A 26,610-nucleotide genomic window follows, 5' to 3' on the forward strand; every position below is an offset into this window, starting at 1 on the left:
AAAGCTGTTAAGGACTGAGTGCTGAGAAGTGTCAAATTTTACTGAGCAATCAATACCAGTAATTGATTGCATTGGAATTTTTTTGTGTGTCAGTAAGGAATGATATAAATTAAAATATCAACTCATGTAAGTATTATTGCTTGTTTATACTATTCTCTTAAAACAGGATTTTTCAAATTTCAATTTTGTGGTTTTTTAATAATTTACATGCCTATATGTCAGTATGTCAATATAGGTATATAAAGTATAAATTAATAGTGTGCATTTGTTAGGGGGGCATAAACTCAAAAATTTTGATAATAGAGGTACATGATTAAAATGGTTTGGCTATAACTGTCTCAGGATATGAATGGCTCATAGTCTACACATATTTATACAAATCTAAAACCACTAATGGAATTTGTTTATTCAAGCAATTGGTTAATATGATAAATATTTAAAATCCATTAAATAGACTGGCACCATGCAGAAAAAGAACATGATTACATTAATGCTAAAAAGTCCTGTATTCAAAAATGAGAACTTTGATCATGTTTTAGCTAGTTTTTCTCACAACATGTAGTTAAATGAAGCTAATTCATCATATTACACAGACATGAGTTTAGGTCTCCTTATATAATGTGAAAAAAAGGCTTTCTAAAAAATAATAAAAGTAAAAACAGGTAATAATTTATAGTAACAGATTAATAAATTTAAAAAAAAATGTTGCGACATGCATAAATGAACTTACATTGACTTACAACTCCAAAAAGCTTGTTTTTGTATAATAAATTGGTAAATTTAACATAAACACACTATATAATTGATACTATACATCATTAAACTTTAAATATTTTAAATACAAATACTTATATTAATGTGAATTATCATTGCTCCTGATTAATAGAAAGTACAAACATTTTTACAGACATACAATTGTATCTCTAAGGTATTATTAATATTATTATTTGAATGTGCAATATACATTAAATATGTAAAATATAATAGTGCAATTTTTAAATTTCTGTACCTGCTAATGATTCATCTTTGTTTTTTAAATATAAAAATTATTTTATAAGTGCAAGATATGCACCTAAGTTCTGCATTCCACTTAGAGTTAAATATTCAAAATTAATTAATAAAATGTGGTTTTGAGAAATAATTTGTTCTTACATGCTTATTATTTAAAATTCAGAGGTATATTGAAAAGAACCCAAGAAATTGCCACAAGAATAGTATATCATGCTGTCACACATTTTAAATTGTATTTCCTTAAAACAAAGTCCTTAAATTTCCCAATTAGAATCAATATGTTTATTGTGATTTTTGGCAATTTTAAGTGAAAAGAATAAAACAGAGCTATTGTACCTTGGAATAATGAAACTTGTCTAAAAGTCTTGGAGAAATTCTTACACCATGGTAACATACATAATATTCAAATTATTGTTTTAATTCTTCAGTTGGAAAACAGTGATTAACACTTTATTTGCAAGGGTGCCTGGGTGGCTCAGTTGGTTAAGCATCTGACTCTTGATTTCAACTCAGGCCATGATCTCATGGTTTGTGAGTTTGAGCCCCACATTGGATCTGGACTAAAAACATAGAGCCTGCCTGGGATCCTCTCTCTGCCTTTCTCTCTGCCTCTCCATCTTTCAGTCAAAATAAATAAATAAACTTAAAAAAATGTTTTTAATGTTTTATTTACAAACTTGAGTTTTTATTTTGAAGTTTGGAGAACGTATGGAAAGAAGACTTTCCCAATGTTGGTGAAAAGAGTCTCCTGAGCATTTATATAATTTTAATAACCCACTTAAATTTTTCCTCCTCAAATTAAGAAAATAAAAAGTAAATGAAAAACAAGAGCAGAGAAAAAAGAAACTACCAATCTAAAAAAAAAAAAAAAATGTTCCCAACAAAGAAATACACAATAGTTCTATTTTCAACTCTCAAACTCAATTGGTATTTCAATTAAATATGAGGTTGTCAAGTAGGGTAGTCAAATAAATGTAAGATAATGAAAAGATGAAGTGCTCTTAATATAATCATCCTCAATTTAGTGTGCAAATAATAAAGTGAGCTAACTGATGGCAAACCCAAATGCAAGGCAGTCCAGGCATTAATATTTATCACGTTCAAGGGAATTCCACACTTGGAGTAATGCCTAAGTAGAGTGAAATATTTTAATACCTTAAACCCACAAACTGCATTTCTGTAAAAAATGTTTGCACTATCTAATAATCAAGAGTAATTATAATTCACATGGTTGTAAGCTTTTGACCCTTAGAGGAAACTTCTTAGTAAAAAAGGCTATTCTTTGCTTTGTGCATCATTTATTAGGGCATGGCATCTTCCACATCTAAATGTTAACTAAATAGGTCAATTCTGCCTCCAAATTATCTGCCGCCATAATTCTGCCTATCTTTCTTGTGTGAAATGTTCTGTAGTTCCTTTTAGGTGAGATAATATGATTTCTCAACTTTCTTTTAAAATACTCGCCTTATTCTCAATCATGGATTCAAACCAACCACCACTGACACAAAGTGTTATTCCTTAAAAACGAAGATACTACTGTCATTCACTGTTTATTTTATTTTTTTAATGTTTATTTATTTTTGAGAGAAACAGAGACAGAGTGCGAGTGGGTTGGGACAGAGAGAGAAGGAGACACAGAATCTGAAACAGGCTCCAGGCTCTGAGCTGTCAGCACAGAGCCCAACGCGGGACTCGAACTCAGGTGCTGTGAGATCATGACCTGAGCTGAAGTCGGACGCTCAACCGACTGAGCAACCCAGGCGCCCCTGTCATTCACTGTTTAAAATAAGAAAAAGCACCAATAGTAAGCCGATATGCATGTCAAAACAAGCTTCTGTTACCTCCCTATTGCCTACCAGACAACCGTGTAATCCTGACTCCTTACCTTCTCCAGAAACATACTGGTCAGTTTCCCCCTGGCCTAATTGTTCAAGACTATCACTCAAACTCAACTTCCTTTGCAGGACATCTAAACTTTGAGATTGCCACTCATGAACACATCTGACCTGCTCCACGCACTCCACCTTTACAAACACAGGTTAAAGAAGTCTCCAACGAATGTATTTTACGTACAGTCTAAAAGTATCTTCATCAAAATATGTATTTCTGTTATTGTAGTGAATAACTTTCCCTCATCCTTGCTGATACTTCTCCTCCTAGGACCTGTCGCATCCTTTTTTTCCCATTGACCTTAGATTATGCCCAGTTTGTGTGCAGACAACTTTAGAAGTTTATGGACAGGTACAGGAAGTTTAGACGTATTTGTAAAGAAACATACAATTAATCAGATCTTCAACTTCCTAGAATGTTCTAAAAATATTCACTTGAATTGGGGTAAATTCAGATTTTTCTGGTGCCTGCGTGGCTCAGTTGGTTGGGTGGCTGACTCTTGATTTAGGCTTAGTTCATGATCCCAGGTCATGGGATCAAGCCCGTGTCAGGCTTCATGCTCATCACGGAGCCTGTTTAAGCTTCTCTCTCTCTCTCTCTCTCTCTCCCTCCCTCCCTCAAATAAATAAATAAATAAATAAATAAATAAATAAATAAATAAAATTCTTTTAAAAATGAGATTTTTACCACATAATATGTAAAAGACGAAATCATAAAGAGAGTTGTAAAATTATTGAAAACTCTCTGATTAATTATGTATTTGTTGTGAATGGATTTTGAAATTTTTGTTTGTAGTAAGATAAGAAAGTAAAACAATTTATAGGCTCTCTTTAAATTACACTTTATGAGGAGGCTATTGACTTCAAAGTAGCATAGTGGGAGACAGTTACATTATTTTAAATTAATTTTTAGAACAAATCCATGAAGTCAAGCTAAGAAAATGTTGCAAATTTGTTTAAATCACAGACCCATGAGCACATCTAGTTCCCCTCCCTAACTCGTAAGTAACCAGTCAGCAAAGACACATGCTAATAAACTGAAATAACACTCTTGTGGGAACCTACAAAAACATAGGAAGCTATACAGTAGCTTTTTTGCAGTAAATTTTAAAGTGTCCTTTTTTTCCATTTATATCTGAAAATAAACTTACTTCTGGATTAAAGTCTATTTCCTATTGTTTAGTCATCTGGGGACATGGAAAACTGCATCTCCTTCCTAATTACTCTGTGAATGACTCATTTCTATAATCAGATCAGCCTTGTCCTTCCTTTCTCTAAGCTAAACAAATCTAATTCATTTAATTTCTATTTGCCAGAAGGTTAATTATCTTTGCTTCTTCTCTGACCATCTCCTGTTCTTTCATCTTTTTTTTTTTTTACTTTTTAAAGTTCAATATCTAGAACTAGAGACAATTATAAAAACTGATTGATGTAGAACAGCAGGAAGATTACTGTCTATTCCTTCCGTAATTGTTTTATTTAATACTCCTCATTACCTTATCAAATTATTTTTTATCATGACATTTCACTGCAGATTTCACATTGGCCATAGATAACATCTTCAGTGATCTTTAAAAAAAATTTTTTTTCTAACTCTTATAGCATCCTCCCTCCCAAGGAATCTTTCTTCTCAATTCATTCATACATCAACAATTTTGAGGCTCTGACAGTGTCTTCTATCTCTGTCTCCATCCTCTCCAACCCATCTATGTTCCACCATCAGATTAATCATCCTAACGTAGCATTGCTTCACTATATCCTATGGGAAACTGTTCCCTATTAACTGTCATATTGGGCCATAACCCCTCTGGGTGCTTGCAAGATGTTCCTTATTTCATTCCTGGACATGAAGGTGAGTTGCCTATACCAGCGACATCCCTCTGACAATTTCTCCTATGATACTCCCATCCTCCTCTACTGTAGCATTTATAATACTCTTCTGTAATTTTCTTTTAAATTTTCTTTTTGTCTTCCCCGTCCTACTCTAAACTCACTGAGAACTTAGACTATGCGAGTCACTACTTATCTTGATAGCCTGGCATTTTGTACTAGCACTGAGACTTTCAATACATTTTTGTTATAAGAATAAATATGTAAATTAATTTACATGCAAATAACACTGTGAAAACATTAAATCAATGAATTCTAACTATTTCATAGTTAGAATTTCTTCCACACAATTTCACCTGCCTGAATCCAAACCTTTGTCTATCCTACAAAAGGGGAAGGTGTGAGTATTACCTTGGAATGAGGAGAATATGACAAAGCAGTACCTCCTGGGTAGAGAAACTCTGCTTATAGAGGGGGAAGGAGAAAGATGACAAGCAGTGAGACTTGAGTTCCCTGATCACTCATCTGATTTATAACTTCATAGAGAAGAGGATCACAGCACTACAAAATGCCCGCAGATAGAGGAGACAGTTGAGCCCAGAAGGGCTTTTGTTTATATTGCCATTTAGGTACTCTGGATGACCTTGAAAAGAGCCCAATATCTGTATAATTTTAAGAGAAGATAAATGGTGCTTGACTTATTCAGACCCAGAGGGATGTTTAAGAGTATTCCTACTGTATCTGAGTCCATTTTTGGCCACTGTGAACAGAGATGGTCGAGAGCAGTAGATCTAATGTATTGAGAGAAGATGATGACCCCATGGGAAAGGCTGCAGTTCAAAGAGCTTAGGGCAAGTACCCAACAGACAACATGTTGAGTTTCCAGAGTTCAACTGTACCAGCAAGAGCTGTGATGGGGATGGGTCTAAAAGAAGGTCCCAGCAGGCTTCGACTATGGCCAGGACACAGATGAGCCTTCCCAGCCATAATCTGCACCATAAATGGCAGTAAGACACCCAACGTTATGGAGTATCAACGTATAAGCCAGTGAGTACCCAGAGGACAGCAGAAGGGTCTCATCAGAGGTTAGGCTCATTTTTTGTCATGACGAAAGCACACAGGCAGTCCTCTGCACTTCAGGCATATTGAGGAGCAGAAGAATCCCTGGAAGACTGGGCATTTTCCCCAAAGGAGACAATTTTAAGATGAAAACAGGTTTCTTTAAAAAAAGTTTTAATGTTTATTTATTTATTTATTTATTTTTTTAATTTATTTTTGGGACAGAGAGAGACAGAGCATGAACGGGGGAGGGGCAGAGAGAGAGGGAGACACAGAATCGGAAACAGGCTCCAGGCTCCGAGCCATCAGCCCAGAGCCAGACGCCGGGCTCGAACTCACGGACCGCGAGATCGTGACCTGGCTGAAGTCGGACGCTTAACCGACTGCGCCACCCAGGCGCCCCAATGTTTATTTATTTTTGACAGAGATAAACAGAGTGCGAGTAAGAAAGAAGCAGAGAGAGAGGGAGACACAGAATCCGAAGCAGGCTCCAGGTTCCAGGCTCTGAGCTGGAGCTCAGCACAGAGCCCAATCCAGGGCTTAAACTCACAAACTGTGAGATCATGACCTGAGCTGAAGTCGGACACTTGACCGACTGAGCCACCCAGGCACCCTGCTTCTTTACTTTTGATTGTAATTTTTCAAAGCTCCCCTGTCCTCAGCAGTAATGGAAATGACTTTAATGAAACTATATTTTTTGGAATACCTAAATGGTGCTTTGAAAAAATTCTACTCAGCAACAGGTGAATGAAAAGACCACATACCCCATTAGCAGCAGGGTGGATGTATGCGAATATCTTGCCCCTACACACGCTCTATGTATCCACTCTAAAGCCACAGGCAGAGCAAGAGCATAAAACTTTCCCATGAAATCTGGCTCTAATGTACTTGTACAAGCCTAACATCCACCTTACCTTAATATCTGTATCTCCTTGTTATAGGCTGAATTGTATCCCTTCAAACTTCATCTGTTGAAATAAGTCCTACTCCCAATGTAACTGTTTTTGGAGATAGAGCATTTAAGGAGGTAACTGAGGTTAAATAAGATCATAAGAGTGAGTCCCTAAGTTGACAGGATTGGTGTCCTTATTATTGGTGTCTCTTTTCCTCAGTACACAGAGAAAAGGTCATGTGAGGACACAGAGCGAAGGTGGCAATCTATAAATTAGGAAGGGAGGTCTCTTGATCTTGAACTCCTTGCCTCCAGACCTGTGTGAAAATTAATTTCTGTTGTTTAAGCCATCTAACCTGTGACATCTTGTTATGGCAGCCCGAGCAGACTAATATAGTCCTCTAAATAAATTTTCTAAAGTCATACCGATCTCTTCACCACGTTGCATACCCATTGTTGTGTCTTTATTCATGAGTCACTTTGCCTTTCTCTTCATTTTTTCTAATCCAGCTACTATTGATCTTTAATAACTAGGTCAGCTTCTACCTTCTAGATATTAGCACACATTATTCTCTCTCCATGCTAAAGTCCCAGAGCCACTCTTAAGTAAACCTATATTGCTCGTGTGTAATTAGACTTCGTTCAGCAACTAGACTTTGGATTTCTCAGGAAAGTATGCAACAATTACAATTCTTTTCTTTTTAATTTTTTTAACATTTATTTTTAAGAGAGAGAGAGACAGAGACAGATTAAGAGCTGGGGAAGGGCAGAGAGAGTGAGACAGAATCTGAAGCAGGCTCCAGGCTCTGAGCTGTCAGCACAGAGCCCAATGTGGGGCTTGAACTCACAAACTGCAAAATCATGACCTGAGCTGAAGTCGGATGTTTAACCCACTGAGTCACCCAGGCACCCCAACAATTACACTTCTTGAGTAAACCTTACTACATCCAGGAAGTTTGATTAGTGAGAACATTCTTTCAAGCTTATGGTTGGCGCTGACTTTCCAGGTCTATTCCATTTGTAGTTTCAAGAGGTTACTTTTTTTTTAAGCATACATTTTAATCCCATACTAAGGATTAATTTCCTTTTCATTCTCCTTTCTTTTCTTTTCTTTTCTTTTCTTTCTTCTTTCTTTCTCCTTTTTTTTTTTTTTTTTTTTTTTTTTTTTAAAGAAAGGCAGACTGTCACATGCACCTCCTCATTTGGATGTGTCTGGAGTCTTGGAAGCCTGACCAGCCCATATTGTACAAATGGACCTGGAGAGCTTGTTTGGAGGTAATAGGAGGGGAGCACAGCTACTTGCATACCCTTGGCAGAACTGTCCTCCTCTATCAGGAAAGATCATCCTCTTCGATCCAACCTGTTGCTTCAGGAGGGACACACATGTAGCAGTGAGGGAGGAAGGGACACCCCCCTAGCCCGCCAGATCAGCTGAATCAACCCTGGCAATCAATGGGGTGACAGATGTCACAGCTAGGTCACCCTCACATCCTATTTTATTTTTCAAGTGTACTTTTCTTATTGATTTTATACTTTGGATAGTTTTTTAGACAAATGTATCTTTTTTGTTTCTATTGTTTGCTTGGTTTTTGTTTTGTTTTGTTTTTAAATTTTATTAGGTGGCCACCTGTTTAAAATATATATATTCCTTATATCTGAATATCCTTATAACATGTCTAAATATTATAGAAAAAGCAAAATGCATGGAGTCCAAAGACAAATAATGATCTTTTTTTTTTCTTCTGAGCTTCTTAGCACCCTCTTAAAATTATGAGAAATCTATTGTCTACTTTCTTGTAAAGAACAATTAGAAAAATATATAAAAGTGTTTTTAAATCATGAAGAATGATAGAAATATATTATTCTTTGAAAAGACCAAACATTTAAAAATTCTGTTTCAACTAATTAAAACACTATATAAATAATTTTAAAAAATTATATCGTATTTTGTACACTGTTGCAAATGTCAATAGCTTATCAAATTCATTTATATTGTATTATTTGGTTAAAATATAATGAAAACATTTAAACCCCTAAATTAGCATGGCAACTATATTCATAGCTTAGGTATAGTTATTCTTCTACAAACTTGCTATATGAACTATAACCAGCTTATGGTGTTTACGTAAGTCAAAGTATTCATCACATCACTAAATCTGTGATTTTAATGTTACTATTTCTCTGTATCTTCCTTTAAAATAAAAGGACCACATGAGATTAATAAAAGATGTTAGAAGGTGTTTGATGATGACATTGAGAGCAAAATCAAGTTTAAATAACACAGTGGCTTGCGTTCCAATAGAAGACACTTGAATTGTGCACAGAGAGGTAGGGAGGGGCCAAGAAAACCACCATTGCCTGTGGTTGGGGCACGAAAGAATGTGTGTACACAGATATGGAAGAACATGTACAAGTTTACACACCCGCACATTTGATCGATTATTTTTTCCTTATATAGAATATGTACTCTATCGTACATATTCCCAGGACACATAAGGGCCCTGGGAAATCATTTACTTTGCCATCTGTTACCAATCACCATTCTATTTCAGCTTACAGTTATTACTGAAAAAAAAATGTTACCCTAAAAGTACCTGGTATCTCAAGCTTGATTTACATGTTACTATTTCATAAACACCCTCATACAGTCATATGGAGATAGCAGGAGCTTTAATTGTATAAGATTTATTATACAATGTTGTCTTTTCTTTTGCTTTTTTATCATCTTTCAGAATGTCTACTTTTTCATGACATAGCATCATTTTAACCAAATAAGATATCTTTATGTTGTTCGTAGAATAAAAAAAAACCCTCACAATTAAAGGCAAATTATAAAGTGTAAGTATCATTTCTATCTGGCTCTTAACTCTCTGATCAATATGAAAGTATCCAGGAAGCATAGGAGGTAATCTATTCACTAATAAACTGTAAATGAAACTCTGTGATTTATGATAGTTTTAGAATTTAATGTGCACATAAATATTTCAATTTGCTCATTTCAAATATATTAAGAAACATACTAATAGATATTTGGATAACACCAAAGTCATGAAGTCTAAGGTTTTTAAACTGAATTATTATACTAATGGAAATAACCAGTGATGAAGGGCTATTTTTTTATAAAGTATCATACTCCCTAGTTTTACTTATCTTTTACTCATATAAAATTTTCCTACTCCACTATTCCAAATCCTACAAATCCATAATAAAGCACCTTTTCATACATTATTTGTGTCTCTCTTAGGGCACACTGCTTTCTATCTGAATTATACTCATGTACTTATATAACTATTTTTCCATATTAGAGTCTATAAAAAGTATTTGAGGAAATATGCTTGTTCTCATTTCTTTATTTGCTGCGGAACCTCATACAGTGTCTTACACAAAGTCAATGTTCCATAAATATTTCTGAGTCAGTAAATCTGTAACAGGTTGTTAGAGGGAAGTTTTCCCAACTCACTTTTGTCTGACACATAAAATTAATAGATGCTACATTCCACAGTAGCTTGTGAGACATAGCTCCAAGTAGACTTTTTTTTAATGTTTATTTATTTCTGAGACAGAGAGAGACAGAGCATGAGTAGGGGAGGGGCAGAGAGAGAGGGGGACACAGAATTCGAAGCAGGCTTCAGGCTCTGAGCGTCAGCACAGAGCCCAACGCGGGGCTTGAACTCACAAACTGCGAGATCATGACCTGAGCCAAAGCCAGACGCGCAACTGACTGAGCCACCCAGGCGCCCCATCCAAGAAGACTTTTTATAGTAGGTGGCTGACAACCAGCTAGAGGATTCATCATACCTAACATATAAAAGGGTCAGAATATTGTAAGGAAAGTGTCATCAGAGAGGTCTGTAGATTCCACTCTACAGCAAGGTGGAGAATGCAAGCCACTTTTCTCAAGTCCACGGGGTACAGTACCACTTGAAAATCTTACTATTGGGGCGCCTGGGTGGCGCAGTCGGTTAAGCGTCCGACTTCAGCCAGGTCACGATCTCACGGTCCATGAGTTCGAGCCCTGCGTCAGGCTCTGGGCTGATGGCTCGGAGCCTGGAGCCTGTTTCTGATTCTGTGTCTCCCTCTCTCTCTGCCCCTCCCCCGTTCATGCTATGTCTCTCTCTGTCCCAAAAATAAATAAAAAAACGTTGAAAAAAAAAATTTAAAAGAAAATCTTACTATTTGTCTCCTACTGTTGGAGATGCAGGGGGCTGATGTCTGACCCACGTCTGACACCAATAAGGGTAGGGGCCTGACTAGCCCAGGACTGTGTCTGGAAATGAACAGCACTTTTCTCCCAAGTCAGTCAAGGTGTGTGAACCCCAACAACCTCTGAAATGTTTCCATTTCCCCAAAAATCTTACCAGAGAGTGGTATGTCCACAGAAGAAAGAAATGGAGTATATCTTCAAATACCAAAAGAGAAGCTGGGATTGAAAATATGCAAATGAAAGATTGGCATTGTCTACATTGAAAGAGCTGAAGTTGAAGGGGCCCAACATAGAACACACGACCACAGACCATGATAGCACTACAATCTGTCAGCAAAGACATGTTAAGATAATACTTATGTTGGGTAAAACCTTTTGGCTTTACTTTCACCTCTTCTCTTCTCTTAGATCAGCTTTGGAAAGGCCAGGAATCTTATACTGAAAGGGAAATATTAGACGGAAGAAAGAAGAAGGACTCCTAATCTCCTTCCAAAACTGTAGGTTCTCAGCAGGTCTCAGCTGAAAATAAGGGAGAAAATTTCCTTTTTTCATCTCTTAAGAACTTTCTTGAGATGTAATTGAAATACAGTAAACTGCACAAATTTAAAGTGCAAAGTATCATAAGATTCAATGTGCATGTGAAGTCTACAACATAATCAATATGGTCAACATATCATGATCCCCCCAAATGCCTCATGTTACTTTATAATGCCTTTCTCCCTCTCAGCCCCACCTCACCTTTCCATCCCCATGCAACCACTTATCTACCTTCTCTATCACTACAGATTAGTTTGCATTTTCTTGAGTTTTACATAAATGGGATCATATGGTATGTATCCTTTTGGAGGGGAGGGGAGACCTGGTTTCTTTCATTCAACATAATTATTTTGAGGTTCATCCATGGTATTGATTATTTCAATAGTTCATCCACTTTTATAGCTAAAATTCCATTTTTTTTCTGGCATACCACAATTCACTCGTGAGGTAATAGACATTTAGATTGTTTTTGTCAATTAAACTCTCTCTGCTATGAATAAATGTACAAGTCTTTGTATAGATACACGTTTCCTCATTTTTTCCCTTGAATAAAACTTAGTAGTAGAATGCCTCTGTCATATGGTTGCTATACTCTTAACTTAAAAAAAAAAAAAAAGCACCTGCCAAACTTGGGCATATTTTAATGTGTATATTTGTAATTTACCTAAAACAGAGCATTTCAAAGTACAACATTTAGACAGTTTTTATGGCTTTAAGAGATTCCAGGTTTGTCTGTCCTTGCTTAAACAACACAACAGTCATAACTAAATATACTTTTTTCAGCATATTATTTCAGTAAACATCTTCTGACTTAGTAACTCATTAAAGCTATAACATGTTTAATTAGTTAAAAGTTGTGTAGCTGTTAATGTGGCAGATTCTTAATTGAAGAAAGCTGCTTTTAAGAAACAGTAGAACATTTTTTTTTTTGACTGTCATAGAACTAGGCAAGGCATTTATGAGAAATTAAACGTAATCCCAAAAATAAATGGCAAAACTGGGGGATGCTTTGAGGTCTGCTGGATATTTTTTATATGTTTCAAAACAGATTTCAGACAACTGCTTCAGACTAGAGGCACCGCACTGAATATCATCTAACTAATAAATGAAAATTAAATGTAACTTCAATAAAATGTCACTGCAAAGTTGATTTAAAATAATTCAGTGTGTATTAAACACCAATATTATATCTAGTAAATTATGATTTAATAGAGGCTTCAAATCCATCATATATGTGTTCTGAAATCTTAGGTATGTTCAATTTTTAATATAAGACAGAAAGGAACTTAGTGTTACATAACCTTACATTTATTATGTTTTATTCTATTTACCAACTATCCATGTATTTCCCTCAATTTGTATGCTAACTTGGTTCATAAAATCTCCTAAAGTTATTTATTGATTCAATAAAATTCCTTCAGTAATGTTTTAAAACAGGCAGCAGGGTGGTGGGGGGAGTGCCACAAGATATTTCCAGTTTGATAAATGCAAGTCCTTTGACATTACATTAGACCTTTTGCATTATTGATCTAATGAGGAAGAAGAATATAAGAATGATGATTTAATATTAACCCTCAAAAGTAAGGCTTCAACTGCATCCGTGCCATCAGTCTACTGGGACGAGTGTACTAAATTGGAAATAAATGCCACTCTACTAACTCGCCTCATAATAAAAGACAAAATGATCACAAACTCAAATAAGTTTCTTTTTTCGATGTCCACATACTCTGAGAGAGCATAATAGATTTCTGATGTATTTTTCTTACTCAAGTTTTACGTTGGAAGATGGAGATGCCAGAGAGGAAAAAAAATGGACTCCACGGGTTAAAACATTTCCAGAATTGTTCAATACTTTTTATTAGTAATGTTTAAGAGGGAGGATAAGATGAATCACCCTTTTTGGGTTGAAATATGAGGAACATTGTCCTCTCATTAGCTAAACAAGCTGATACTTTCCATTCCAGTTCCATACTAGAAGATCTACTCTCTGTCCAACCCCTTTCTGTATTGCTACTCCCTTTCCCAAAAGGGAAACACCTTGTTACTGTGGCCCACAGTACGCATTCTCCTTTCTCAGTCTCGCAATACACAGAAGGCAATTTCAAATTTACTAATCCATGCCAATACAGAAAGCTTGCCAAGCAAATTTCAGAACCTTTAAAAAAAATCTATTTTCTTTTTTTGTCTTTATACCGAAGGCTTTATTGTCAAAGTACTGTGACAATGTGTTCACAAGTTACTTGAGTTATTTCTTTGTTCCACTTTTCAGTTTGGCTGTGCTAGTCATTTGAAATACAGTTAAGTTAATTTGTTTTCCATTTTAAAGATTTTCCCCAAACCTCATTTATTTTTATTTTATTGGCTCTATAAAAGTTTAATGTGGATCCAAATGACAAAACTATATCAAAAAGAAGAAAAGGGAGATCTGAGAAGTTTTGGAGCAATCATTCTTAGGTTTTGTTTTTTTTAGAAGTTGTGGATACATATATATTTCCTAATCTCCCTCTCAATGCAAATGTTAGCATACAGTGTATACTCTATTATTGTTGTTTTCACCTAACATTATATGGAAATTACTCCATATCAGTTAATGTAGACTTTCCTTGTTTTTCTACTAACTGAATAGACTCCAGTGTGTAATTATACCATAGTTTATTCAGCCAATATTCTATGCTTTTGAATGTATTTTCCTCCAGTATCTCATCCTTTTAAGCAATGTAGCAATCAATAACCTGTTGTATATGTATTTTCATATAGTTGGAGATATGACTTCACTCTAAAAAGTGACACTTCTGGATCCAAATGTAAATACATATATTGTTTTAATATATATTGAAACATTCTCTTCCTTTAAAGTAGTACCAACTTATATTCTTTTTTTTAAATTTTTTAAAGTTTATTCACTTTATTTTGAGAGAGAAAGAAAGAGAGACAGTACTAGTAATGGAGGGGCAGAGAGAGAGAGAGAGAGAATCCCAAGCAGGCTCTGCACTGTCAGCACAGAGCTCAACACCGTGCTCAATCCCATGAATCAGACAGGGATCATGACCTGAGCCGAAATCAAGGGTCAGAAGCTTAACTGACTGAGCTACCCAGGGGCTCCACAACTTGTACTACTAATAACAATCATGAACAATATGAACAATATGAATGTTCGTATTTATGAGAGAGAGAGAGAGAGAAGGGGTGAGAGAAAGAGAGAGAGCGTGGGGTGGGGGTGGGGGCAGGCAGCAGGGAAGGGAAGGCTGATGTCAGACTGAGAACAAGCACTGAATGGAACCCAAAGCACAAAGTATAGCCCATGAAGAAAAGCTAAAACCTGGGTCCGTTTTGGTTACTTCTTCTACCCTTAGCTCTTGGGTGTTCCATAGAGGCGGGCTTTCCATCACAGAGCTAACACATGCCCAACTTATGAGTTGGTGAAGCCATAAAGGAACAAGGGGAAGGGGAAGCTGCTGTCTTACATGACGATGAGTTAACGGATCAGCAAGAAGGTGTGAGGGCTACAGAAGGCTCTGCTTCACTATCACCCCCCAAACCCTCAGAGTCTCTTCTATAACCTGTCCTAACTCAAAACATACAGGTGAGGAAACCATGGCAAACACATTTCATCATAACCAAGTTAACACGTTACTAAGTCACGTAAGAATTTAATACCAGAGTTTTCTATTTTCAAACTCCAAGTTCTCGAGTTCATTGCTATATGATTATCATTGGAAGAGGATTGGAGACCTCTTTCATGGTTTCTAAGTGTAACTGTAGTAGAAGCTGCTCATGTCCAGGCAATGTTGAAAAACTCATTATCAGAGACATTAGACCTAACCAGAATTAACAATATTTAGCACTGTGCTTAGCACAATTGCTGACAAAAAGTAGGCAGTTAATAAGTACATATTACATGCATGACTAGATTGGGAAGGTGGAGAAAAGGAGGAGAAACATAATTTATAATGGATATGAAAGCAGGACACATGGCGCCAGAAAGTCGATGGGCCTGGGAAACCAAAAGATGTCTGAGAACTAAATATTCTGAAGTCACAGCTAAAAGCTTAGTGAATCAGACTCTGGATTTTACATAGTACTCGTAATCTAACACAGAGATGATCTTTTTTGTTTGCTTTAAACTTCTTTCTACATCTTTACATTAAGAGGAACATTTACAAAATGACCTATGGATTTAGTGTTTTCCGGAATATGTACTGGAAAATTCTTGCCCTTGCTCTCTATCATCACCCACTTGCACAGATTTGTAAAATACTGATGAGTCAAAAAATTACTTTTCTTCTATTCAGTAAACACCATGAAGCCAGCAACTGTCCTGTAGAGCTATTGGCTTGTTAGTAAAGAAAAAATCTTTTATGATAAATTCTGAATGAATTAAACCTATAATTTTCTTTGACCCATATTTTTTTGGAAAACATTTTTAGAAATGGTCTAAATATTCTAGTTTTTCTAGAAAAACTTTCAGTACAAATGAAAGCTGGTAATTCTTAAAATTTTATTTTTAGTGTTAGATTATCACAATAGACTAGGGGATATAATCAGAGACCATTAATTGTCCTAACAAAAGACCATGAGATATCATTTTGACCTGGAGTCCTGTCTTGATGAAGTATAAAAGCAACCTGTATAAGGGCAAAGTTATTTTAAAAATCAATAGTGGTTAGTGTTGGATGGAAAGTGCAAATCTATAACTTTGTAAGCAATGGTGTTTTTAATGGAACTAACCTACATGGCCAAAAGTGTATCATGTATCCCAGTTAGAGTTCATGCAGGTGAAAGGTGGGAATTAGTTTTGCAAAAAGCATAGGAAAAAAAATGAAAAGCTAGTCATTTTTTATCTTAAATACCATAGAGTATTCTATTCATTAGACTTTGAAGTTTCCTGTTTTTTCCATTGATTATTCAGTGTAATTATAACCATGCATTAAATAAGGTCACCTAGGACACAACTGAATATAGTAAGCTTGAATTTTAGTTTTGGAGACTCACTCCAAAATGGAAATGAATGTGGTTACATAGAAAAATAATTCGCAAAATAATTAACATATTCCCATTCTTTCCTTAATGATGCAAATTGACATTAAAGAGCTGTGCAAAATTTTACTGCACATCACTTCATGAAATAGAAAAGTCCTTGCCATCTAACTTTAACTTGTATAAGGAGGATCATTATAAATATTCCCACCATTCTAAATTATCCCTTAAACATTTCTCACCAAATTCACAAACCAGTTATAACTGCCTGGCCACCTTATCATATCCGACAGTAAATTCCATGAAAGGAAATGGTAAATTGATTACTGATAAATGCACACATGTGCACATGCCCAGAGCACAAGATACCTAGTAGTCAACTTTTTGGTCCTACTTCTTGATTCACCAACAGCTCAGATACCCACTTTAGCTTTTGCTTCATTGTAAGCCATCCCCAAACCTACAACATAAAAACACAACCAACTCTTTATTTCTCAAATATATACCCATACATTGTGAAAGACACAATCAAGTTAATTAGCACATCCATCACCTCACAAAGTTACCTTTTGTCCCTTGTTTGTGAGAACTTTTAAGATTTCTTCCAGAAAATTTCAATTATATAAGACACTATTAGTAATTATAGACCTGCTATATATTGGATCTTCAGAACTTAATCATCTTATAACTGAGAGTTTGTACCCTTTTACCAAACTCTCTCCATTCTCCCCCATCCCCAGCACCTGACAAACACCATTCTACTCTGTTTCTATAGTTCATTTTTTTTTTCCTTATGTAAGTGATAAAATGAAGTACTTGTATTTCTCTGTCTGGCTTATTTAACTTAGCATAATTCCTGCCAGGTTCATCCATGTTGTCTGAAGAGGAAAAATTTCATTTTTTTAAGGTCTGATATATTCCATAATACAGATATCACATTTTCTTTGTTCACTCATCTTTAATGGACCCACAGGTTGTTTTCTTTTCTTGGCTATTACAAAGAATGTTGCGATGAACGTGGGGGTACAAATATCTTAAGGTAGCGATTTAATTTCCTTCAGATATATATTTGGAAGTAAGATTGCTGAATCATAAAATAGTTCTTTTTAAATATTTTTGAGTAATCTCTATATTGTTTTCCATAGTGACTCTACCAGTTCACCTTCCCACTAACAGTGCGCAAAGATTCCCTTTACTCCACATCCTCAGGAACACTTCTTATCTCTTGTCTTTTTGATAATAGAGATACCTAATAAGAATAAGGTAAACAGCTCATTGTAGTTTTGATTTGTGTTTCCCTGATATTGAGCATAAATATACCTTTGGGACATCTGTATCATTTCTTTGGAAAAAAATGTCTATTCAGGTTCTCTGTTCATTTTCTAATTCAGGTTTTGTTTGTTTGTTTGCTACTGCATTGTATGAATTCCTTATATACTTTTGACATTTAACCCTTTGGATGTATGGTTTGCACACATTTTCTCCCATTCCATATGTTGCCCTTTCATTCTGTTGATGGTTTTCTTTGCTGTGAAGAAGCTTTCTAGTTTGATATAGTCCCACTAGTTTGTTATTGCTCTCATTTCCTTTGCTTTTGGTGAAAAAAAAAACAATAACAAGAACATTACTAAGACCAATTCAACAAGCTTATCCCTTAGATATTATTTCAGGAGTGTTAGAGTCTAATGTCTTAAGTTCAAGTTTTTAATCCATTTTGAGTTAGTTTTATGTGCAGTGTTAAGCTAGGAGCTCACTTTCTTTCTTTTGCATGTGGATATTCAGTTTCATCAATGCTGTTTATTAGAGAGACTATTTTTCCCTCATTGTGTATTCTGGAGGCCTTGTCAAATGTTAATTGACCATATGTGTAGGTTTATTCCTGGGCTCTTGATTCTGTTCCATTGATCTCTATGTCTGCTTTTATTTCAATACCATGCTCTTTTGATGACTGTAGCTTTGTTATATCGTTTGAACTCAGAAGTGTGATGCCTCCAGTTTTGTTCTTCTTGTGCAAGATAGCTTTAGCTATTTGAGGTCTTTTGTGGTTCCATGCAAATTTGGGGATATTTTTTCTATATCTGTGGAAAATGCCTTTGGAATTTTGATAGGCATTGCATTAAATCTACACTACCCAAATCACTTTGGGTAGTATGGGCATTTTAACAATATTAATTCTTCCAATCCATAAACTTAAATATCTTTCCATTCATTTGTGTGTTCTCAATTTCTTTAATCCATGTTTTATAGTTTTCCACATACAGAACATTTACCTCCTTTATTCTATTTATTCCTATGTATTTTATTGTTTTTATACTATTGTCAAATGGGTTTATTTCCTTAATTTCTTTTTCTGATAGTTTGTTTTTAGTATATAGAAACACAGCTGATATGTGTATATTGATTTTGTATCATACACCATTACTAAATTCATTCATTATTTCTAACCTTTTTGGTGGAATCTTTAGGATTCTCTTTATATAAAACCATGTTATGGAGCACCTGGGTGGCTCAGTTGCTTAAGCATCTGACTTCAGCTCAGGTCATGATCTCACAGTTCGTGAGTTCGGGCCTCATATCAGGCTCTGTACTGACAGCCCAGAGCCTGGAACTTGCTTTGGATTCTGTGTCTCCCTCTCTTTCTGCCCCCTTCCTGCTCACATTTTGTCTCTCAACAATAAATAAATGTTAAAAGAAAAAAATTAAAAAAAAAACACATGTTATCTGCAAACAGAAACAATTTTCTTGCATTCTGATATGAATAACTTTTATTTCTATTTCTTGCTTAATTATACTTACTAGGACATCCAGTACTATGTTGAATAAAAGTGGCAAGAGTGGACACCTTGTCATGTTCCTGATCTTAGAAGAAAAACTTTCAGCTTTTCACTGTTGAGTATGATGTTAGTTGTGAGCGTGTCATATGTGGTTCTTATTATGTTAATATAGGTTCCCTCTATACCCACTGTATTGAGAGTTTTTATCATGAGGTAATGAACTTTGTCAAATGCTTTCTCTGTGTCTATTCAGATGGTCAAATGTTTTTACTTTTCATTTTGGCTGATGTGGGGCATCACATTTATTGATTTGCACATGCTGAACCATTCTTGCATCATAGGAATGAATCCCACTTAATATGGTATGATCCTTTTAATGTGGTAGTGAATTTGGCTTGCTAAATTTTTTTTTTTTTTGAAAAAATTTTTTGCATGTTTGTTCACCAGGAATATTGGCCTATAATTTTCTTTACTTTTAACAGCCTTATCTGGCTTTAATATCAGGGAAATTCTGGCCTTACAAGATGTGTTTGGAAGTATTCTTTCCTCTTCAATTTTTTGGAAGATTTTGAGAAGTTTTGGTATTAATTCTTAAAATGTTTCGTAGAATTCACCAGTGAAGTAATTAGGTGCTGGACTTCTCTTTGTTGGGAGGTTTTGGTTATTGATCCAATCTCCTTACTCATAAATGGTCTTTTGAGGGTTTTTTTTAATCTCTTCATGATTCAGACTTGTTAGGTTGTATGTTTCTAGGAACGTATTTAGTTCTTCTAAGTTATCCAATTTTTGGTATATAATTGCTCATAGTAATGTCTTATGATCCATAGTATTTGTGTAATATCAGTTGGAATGTCTCATCTTTCATTTCTGCTATTGTTTATCTGGATTTTCTCTCCTTTTCATTTGTTAGTCTAGCTAAAGACTTATAAATGTTTATCTTTAAAAAAATATCTTTTAGTTTCATAGATATATTTTATTGTCTTTCTGGTCTTTATTTCACTATTATCCACTCCAATATCTGTTATTTCCTTCCTTCTACCTACTTTGGGCTTTGTTTGTTCTTCTTTTTATAGTTCCTTGAGAGTAAAGTTAAATTGTTTGAGATCTTTCTGAGTATGTTTATTGATGTATACTTACCTTTTTAGAAATGTGTTTTGCTGCATCCCTTAAATTTGGTATGTTGTGCTTCTATTTTTATTTCTTTAAAGATATTTTTTCTTCCCCTTTTGATCCTTCTTTGATCCATTGATTGTTCAGGAGCATGTGATTTAATCTCTATTGACTTGAGAATTTTCAATTGTTTTAATTATTGAATTCTAGTTGCATACCTTAGTGGTTGGATAAGATACTTGGTATGATTTCAATCTTCTTAAATTTTTTAAGATTTGTTTTGTGGTCTAACATTAATCTGTCCTAGAGAATGTTCTATGTGCACTTGAGAATAATGCATTCTTGAGAACAATGTATATTCTCCTGCTCTGGATGGAATGTTCTTTATATTCCTGAGGGACATGTACATATCATTGCAGGAAATGCTCACACACCCATGTAAAAACTGTCTATTTGCTAACTATGGTTCTGTGGGAATCATGAAAGCTGAGACCTATTGGTTCACACATAGGTAATTTGGGGGCTCATTCTTATGATGGCAGCCTTAAAAGTTGGAGTGCTATATTTGTGGAGAAAGATCCTCACAGGGAGAAGCTGGTGACTTGGTTTTATTGTTGCAGTGAGACAGAAAGAAGGCATGGAGATTGCCCACTGGCTCTTTCAGGCTTCCGAGAAGATCTCATCCAGCTCTTGGATGTAGGCTGATTAGAAGCTTGACCCTGAGGTAGGTACTTTTTAAAGCTGTAGTCAATTCCCTTCCAGGGAAAGACTAGGAGATGGACATTTTTGCTACCTCTTCTATGCTGAGCCTGGAGTGGATAGTAGAAGAAAGTGATGAGTCTTAAAAGCTTAGGTGCTATATGTACAGTCCAACCCTTTACTCCTCACAGAAAACTTGGAGTTTTGGATTTCCTATATATTGTAAGGTGCTGTGCTGGGCGTGGGGTTTATGGTTATCGTGTGTCTCAGTTTTTCTTACCTGTTTCAATATGGATGTTTTCTGTCACCTGGTGTATTGGATTCATTCAACAAGTACCTGGATTTCTCTCAGAGGGAATTGATCATTTGTGGTTGTGTATTCAGTGCATCTGTGGGAAGAGGGAAAGTCAGGATCCTCCTATCCTGCCATCTTGGTCCATGTGCAAAACAAAAGGAAACAAAACAAAGCAAAACTTCCCCTCTCTTTATGCATGTTCTTTGGTAGTGCCTTCTCACTGATGCTGGGCTTGGCCATGTGACTTGCTTTAGACAATGACACAATAAAAAATGTGGTACAAGCAAAGCTTTCCAGTTGCGCTCTGCAACTCTCTCTTTTGTGACAACACCAAGCCTTCCTAGAAACAAATTTATAGTTATGTGTGTTGGAAATAAAAAATACTGTCAGTGTTTCTCCAAGTACAATACCTAATTCATTTGAATCACCGGGAACTTGTTAAGAATGCAAACTACTGATTCACATCCCACAATGACTTAGTGAGAATCATGAGGATGAAGGAAAAAAAATCTGATTCTTATGCACTTCAAAAATAAATGCATCAATAAATAAATAAATAACAAAACGAAAGGCACTAAAAAGAAAATAATGTAAAATGTACATAAGAGCAAGGATGTAAAAAGTTTAGATGACATAACTAATCCACTAACAATTACGTATGTACTTAAAATTGTCTATATTATTCTGTATAAATAATCCAATTATACTCTCTCCTTTAAGGTAGAACAATCCCCTGGTTTAACAAAAATTGTACCAAAGTGTCAAGTATACAACGACCATAGAAAAGAAATATGTCAGGAATCCTTCTGGAAGTGAACTGGACCTTTGAAAATAATATCATATTGTTGTTCTTCCAAGGAATTGGAAATTCCAGATACTATTGATTACCTTTGAATAATTCTTTGTAGCTCATATGAGAGTTCTTATTATTAGCTTACCTGGTTAGCTTCAAGATCTGAACTTCGGATTATTTTCATAGACTTCATAAGTTTTAGATACAGATTTAATTCATAACTTGTTTTAAACAAGCTTGTGTCTAAAATAACTCCTAAAGTAGTTAAACAACTATTTGCTTTCTTAAAGTAATTAGGTTAGTTGATCTACTGAGATTACCAAATGTTCACTATTTTACAATGAGTTTATATATAATTTCTAGGTAAGAATGAACTTTTAAGCATCTTACACACTAAGGAATTTTTTTTTCACTTCTGTTAAGTCATCTGTAATATTGTATGCTTGACTAGTAAAAATAGTGTTAGTCAAGACATTGTTGAAGAATACTGCTAATCAGCATAGACTGCTAATACAATTATTTATGCTTTTTGTATCAATTATAACCAGATATGGGCATTCAATAATTCTAAACGATCTTATTTCTGGAATTGTCTTAAACATGAGTGAGACTAAGACAAAAGATTAAGTAAAAACAGACATTAAAGTAAGTATGGGGCACCTGGGTGGCTCAGTCCATTAAGCATCCAACTCTTTATTTTGGCTCAGGTCCTGATGTCATGTTTCATGAGTTTGAGACCCACATCAGGCTCTGTTCTGACAGTGTGTGGCCTGATTGGGATTCTCTCTTCTTCTCTCTCTCTGTCCCTCCCCTGCTTGCTCGCTCTCTCTCTCTCCTGCTCTCTCTCAAAAAATAAACTATTTTTTTAATTAAGTAATTATGAAAATGCTTATTGAGCTTGAAATATTAATTATTTGGCCTATATTATGATTTCACAAATCACTGGGAAATTGGTTCTGAATTCAGACTTCCTGGCTCCAGATTTGAAGCATGTCACAATATTAGGCTTCTCTAAGTCTCAATTTCCTAGTATAGATAGTTTGAGGACCAATGAGTTATTAGTGAAATGTGTAGTTAATGCTCACTCAACAATAGCTATTATGAGATTATAGAGGTTTTTTTCTTAGTTAAAATGTTTTTATATTTCAAAGTAGCTATTTTTTTTTCTGAGAAAAAGAGAGAGTGCACACATGCACGTTAGTGAAGGGAGGGAGAGAGAGAATCTTAAGTAGGCTCCAAGCTCAGTACAGAGCCCAATGCGGGACTTGATCTCAAGACCTTGGGATCATGACCTGAGCCCAAACCAAGAATGGGGCACTCAACTGACTGATCCACCCAGGTGCCCAAAATATATATATTTTTAATGTGGGTCTTTCTAGCTCTGTCACTGTATGTGTGTCAAACATATATCTGGGCTTACCTTTTGTGAACTAGGTGTCCTTCATTTGATGTGATAAGAAATCAAACTAATGGAGTTGTAAAGATTTTCCTAAGGGCAGAAGAGAATCTCACATAAGGTATAACATCAAGTTTTCTAAGGGCACTATGACTATTATTTGAAGTATAAGTTTCATTTAGAATTGTTCAGGTATTTTATTTTATTTTTTAAAAAGTTTAAAAAGATAGAGATAGAGACAGCGAGTGCATGTACACATGCTTGCACGCACGTGAGCAGGTTAGGCACAGAGAGAGGGAGAAAGCCTGATGCAGGGCTTGAACTCAGGAGCCAGATCATGACCTGAGCCAAAACTAAGAATCAGAGGCTTAACCAACTGAGCCACTCAGGCACCCCAAGACTTATTCAGGTATTTTAAAACATCTCAAATTCCTCCCTGTGTTTCCTTAGGTTTCCATTTTATAAATGAATACTCATCAGGTAATCGGTATCTTTTAACAGCATATGGTGATTCTGATCATCACAGATGTGGCCAAAGCCAGCAGATACAGTGGGCTACTCTTTACCATATGATGTGCACACTCAGGTGAAAAAATCATAAAGGTGGAGTTCATCTAGTTTCCATTCTCAAGTGATGGTGTATTATAATAAAAAAGAACATGAGAAAGAACTATGGAATCTCAACCATTTTATTAAATACATTAAAGGGAGAGAATTATAATATCAGGTAACAAGAAGGAAAAATATGATATTCTACAGTGAATTTGTATAAAATGGAGTAGTGTGTATTATAATGTGAATGAGATAGGTTTTTTAACAAAGAACAATGTAGACTTCTAATTTTGTAACCTGTGACAACGTAAAAGAAATTCTATTTTTCATTTTCCTCAGGCTATTCCAACTAACTTCTTTTTCTAATTTACCAGCCAAATTGGTTTCCCAAATTCTAATGTCTGCCTATGCTAATAGAATCTATAGAGTAATGTAATTACCTAATCCATTCATTATATGGGTTAAAGATAGTACAGTTAAAATGTCAAATAGAATCAAGGCTATCTGAATGAGAAATATTTTCAATTGTAATTTTTCCTTTCCCAAAAGAGATATGAAGGTATAATTTCTTGCATGCATGAAATGTTTTATACTAAGCTACTGAAAATAAAAGTCTCAGGAACCATTTCAAAGTATAAAGTACATCATATTTGTGACCTTGAACTAGTTTCCAAAATTTTAAGTCCTCAGTTTCCTCATCCCTTAAGCGAGAATTATCAGCCAAATTGTCCCCTCACTATATAATGACCAAGGAATTTATGAGTCCAGAAATTAATCAGTTTTTTAAGTAAGAAAAGAATTTAGTGGGATTTAGCAACTTAATGGGATTGAAGGAATTACAATATTTGATTGATTGACATTGAAAGCTGAAATTTAATTGAAAAGCATTTTATAGTAAAAGGTTAAAACTGCAATTCGGAATTGGCCGTCATATAGTTTGAAGAACTTTTATCTCTCGTAGACACCATGTATCTCTGGAAAAGGATGTGACCCAGAAGCAACATATTATCAAAAAGGAAAAAACCTGTTCAGAGCCCATTATAATTATTCTGTGAGAGTTTTCAACAGAAATATACTCATCCAGGATGGAGAATGTGAATGAGAACAAAAACGTTAATCAACATTTTATCTGCAAAACACGCACACATACACATATGCACATAAAAATAGATGTGATTTGGGAAATCTCAGTGAGTCCAAAATAAAACAATTTTCCTACAGTGTAGAGAATCTGAAGATGAGGATGTAAATTAAAAAAAAAACATATTGTGTATATTCTTACAGCAAATATCTTTGAAAGTTTAACATATTAGACATATGTCTAACACAGACTTGATATATACCTGTGAACAAATCATCAAAGATCCCAGGTCTTGTAAGGATGTATGTTCTAAGAAAGGAAGTAGTCTTTAATACTTTATTTTTCAACACTTCAATTATTAATAAATAGTAACCAAATATGCAGATTACATAATAATGTTGAAAGCAAGTAAGTGCTTTGAGAATACTAAAGAGAGAGAGAGAATGGGTAGATAAAGGAAATTGAGAATCTGTTTGCAAACTACTTTCCAGCCACATTCAGCTACATGCAATATAGGCATGGGACAGTCAGGAAGGTGAATTTAATCAGGTTTTTCAAAATCAGTATGTAAAACTGAGAAATGGAAAAGTGATTGGGAGACATAGGTAAGGGATGATTATTATGACTGATGATAGCATTAAACCTAGCAGGCAAGAGAAAGGAACCATCAAAGTAATGAAGAACAGTTGAAAAAAATGGTATGTAGGATTAATGAAATGTATGTTTGGTGAGTCAGGAAATGATTTAAATGAAGGAGTAAGAGGGAATACATTTATTTTAAACCTAGGTCTTTACATGCAATGAAGATTATTATAGATATTGGAGATATATAACAATAAAGATTCTTATCAAGAAAAGGTAAACATTGTTGGTATTCCTATAAAAATCATAAAGCAATAATAAAATAATATCTTATAACAAATTATTGAGTATTTTTATTAGGAAAAAGAAAGTCATTTGAATCATGTCATAGTGAATCCAACGAATGATGTAAATGTTTTTCTTTTATTTGCAACTTGACGTCCTTCATTGAGATAACATTGGAAGTGTGCATTTGTTTCCCTTACTTATACTGCCTGACATTTTGCAGACATGGAAACAAAGGCACAGATAAGAAATAGTGAGCTGATAGAAGTTACACGGCTTAGACTCAGGGATCAACTTCTGCTGGTACTTTCCAGAAAAAGCAAAACAAAACAAAAAAACACAAATCTTCTGTGGTACACATGTTCAGCCACATCTCTTCATTCCATTCTGTGAGGAGAGCCCCAGACACAGAAGAAAATTAACTGCAATGTCACACGATAGGAGTTCACTGCAGATATTTAAACTAATATTTGCATTATTATGTAACATTCTGATCATTATATTTGCTATATATATATGTCAAAATCATATTCTGAAGATTCTTTTGTTTGTTATTTTGGAGGGAGAGGGAGGGACTCTCAAATACCTTGAAAGTGACTTCTGATTAGTTGTATTTTTACCAATCTCCATAGCAAAATTGCCAT

This window comes from Panthera onca, chromosome C2, assembly GCF_046562875.1.
Source record: "Panthera onca isolate mPanOnc1 chromosome C2, mPanOnc1 haplotype 2, whole genome shotgun sequence".
Lineage (NCBI taxonomy): Eukaryota > Metazoa > Chordata > Mammalia > Carnivora > Felidae > Panthera > Panthera onca.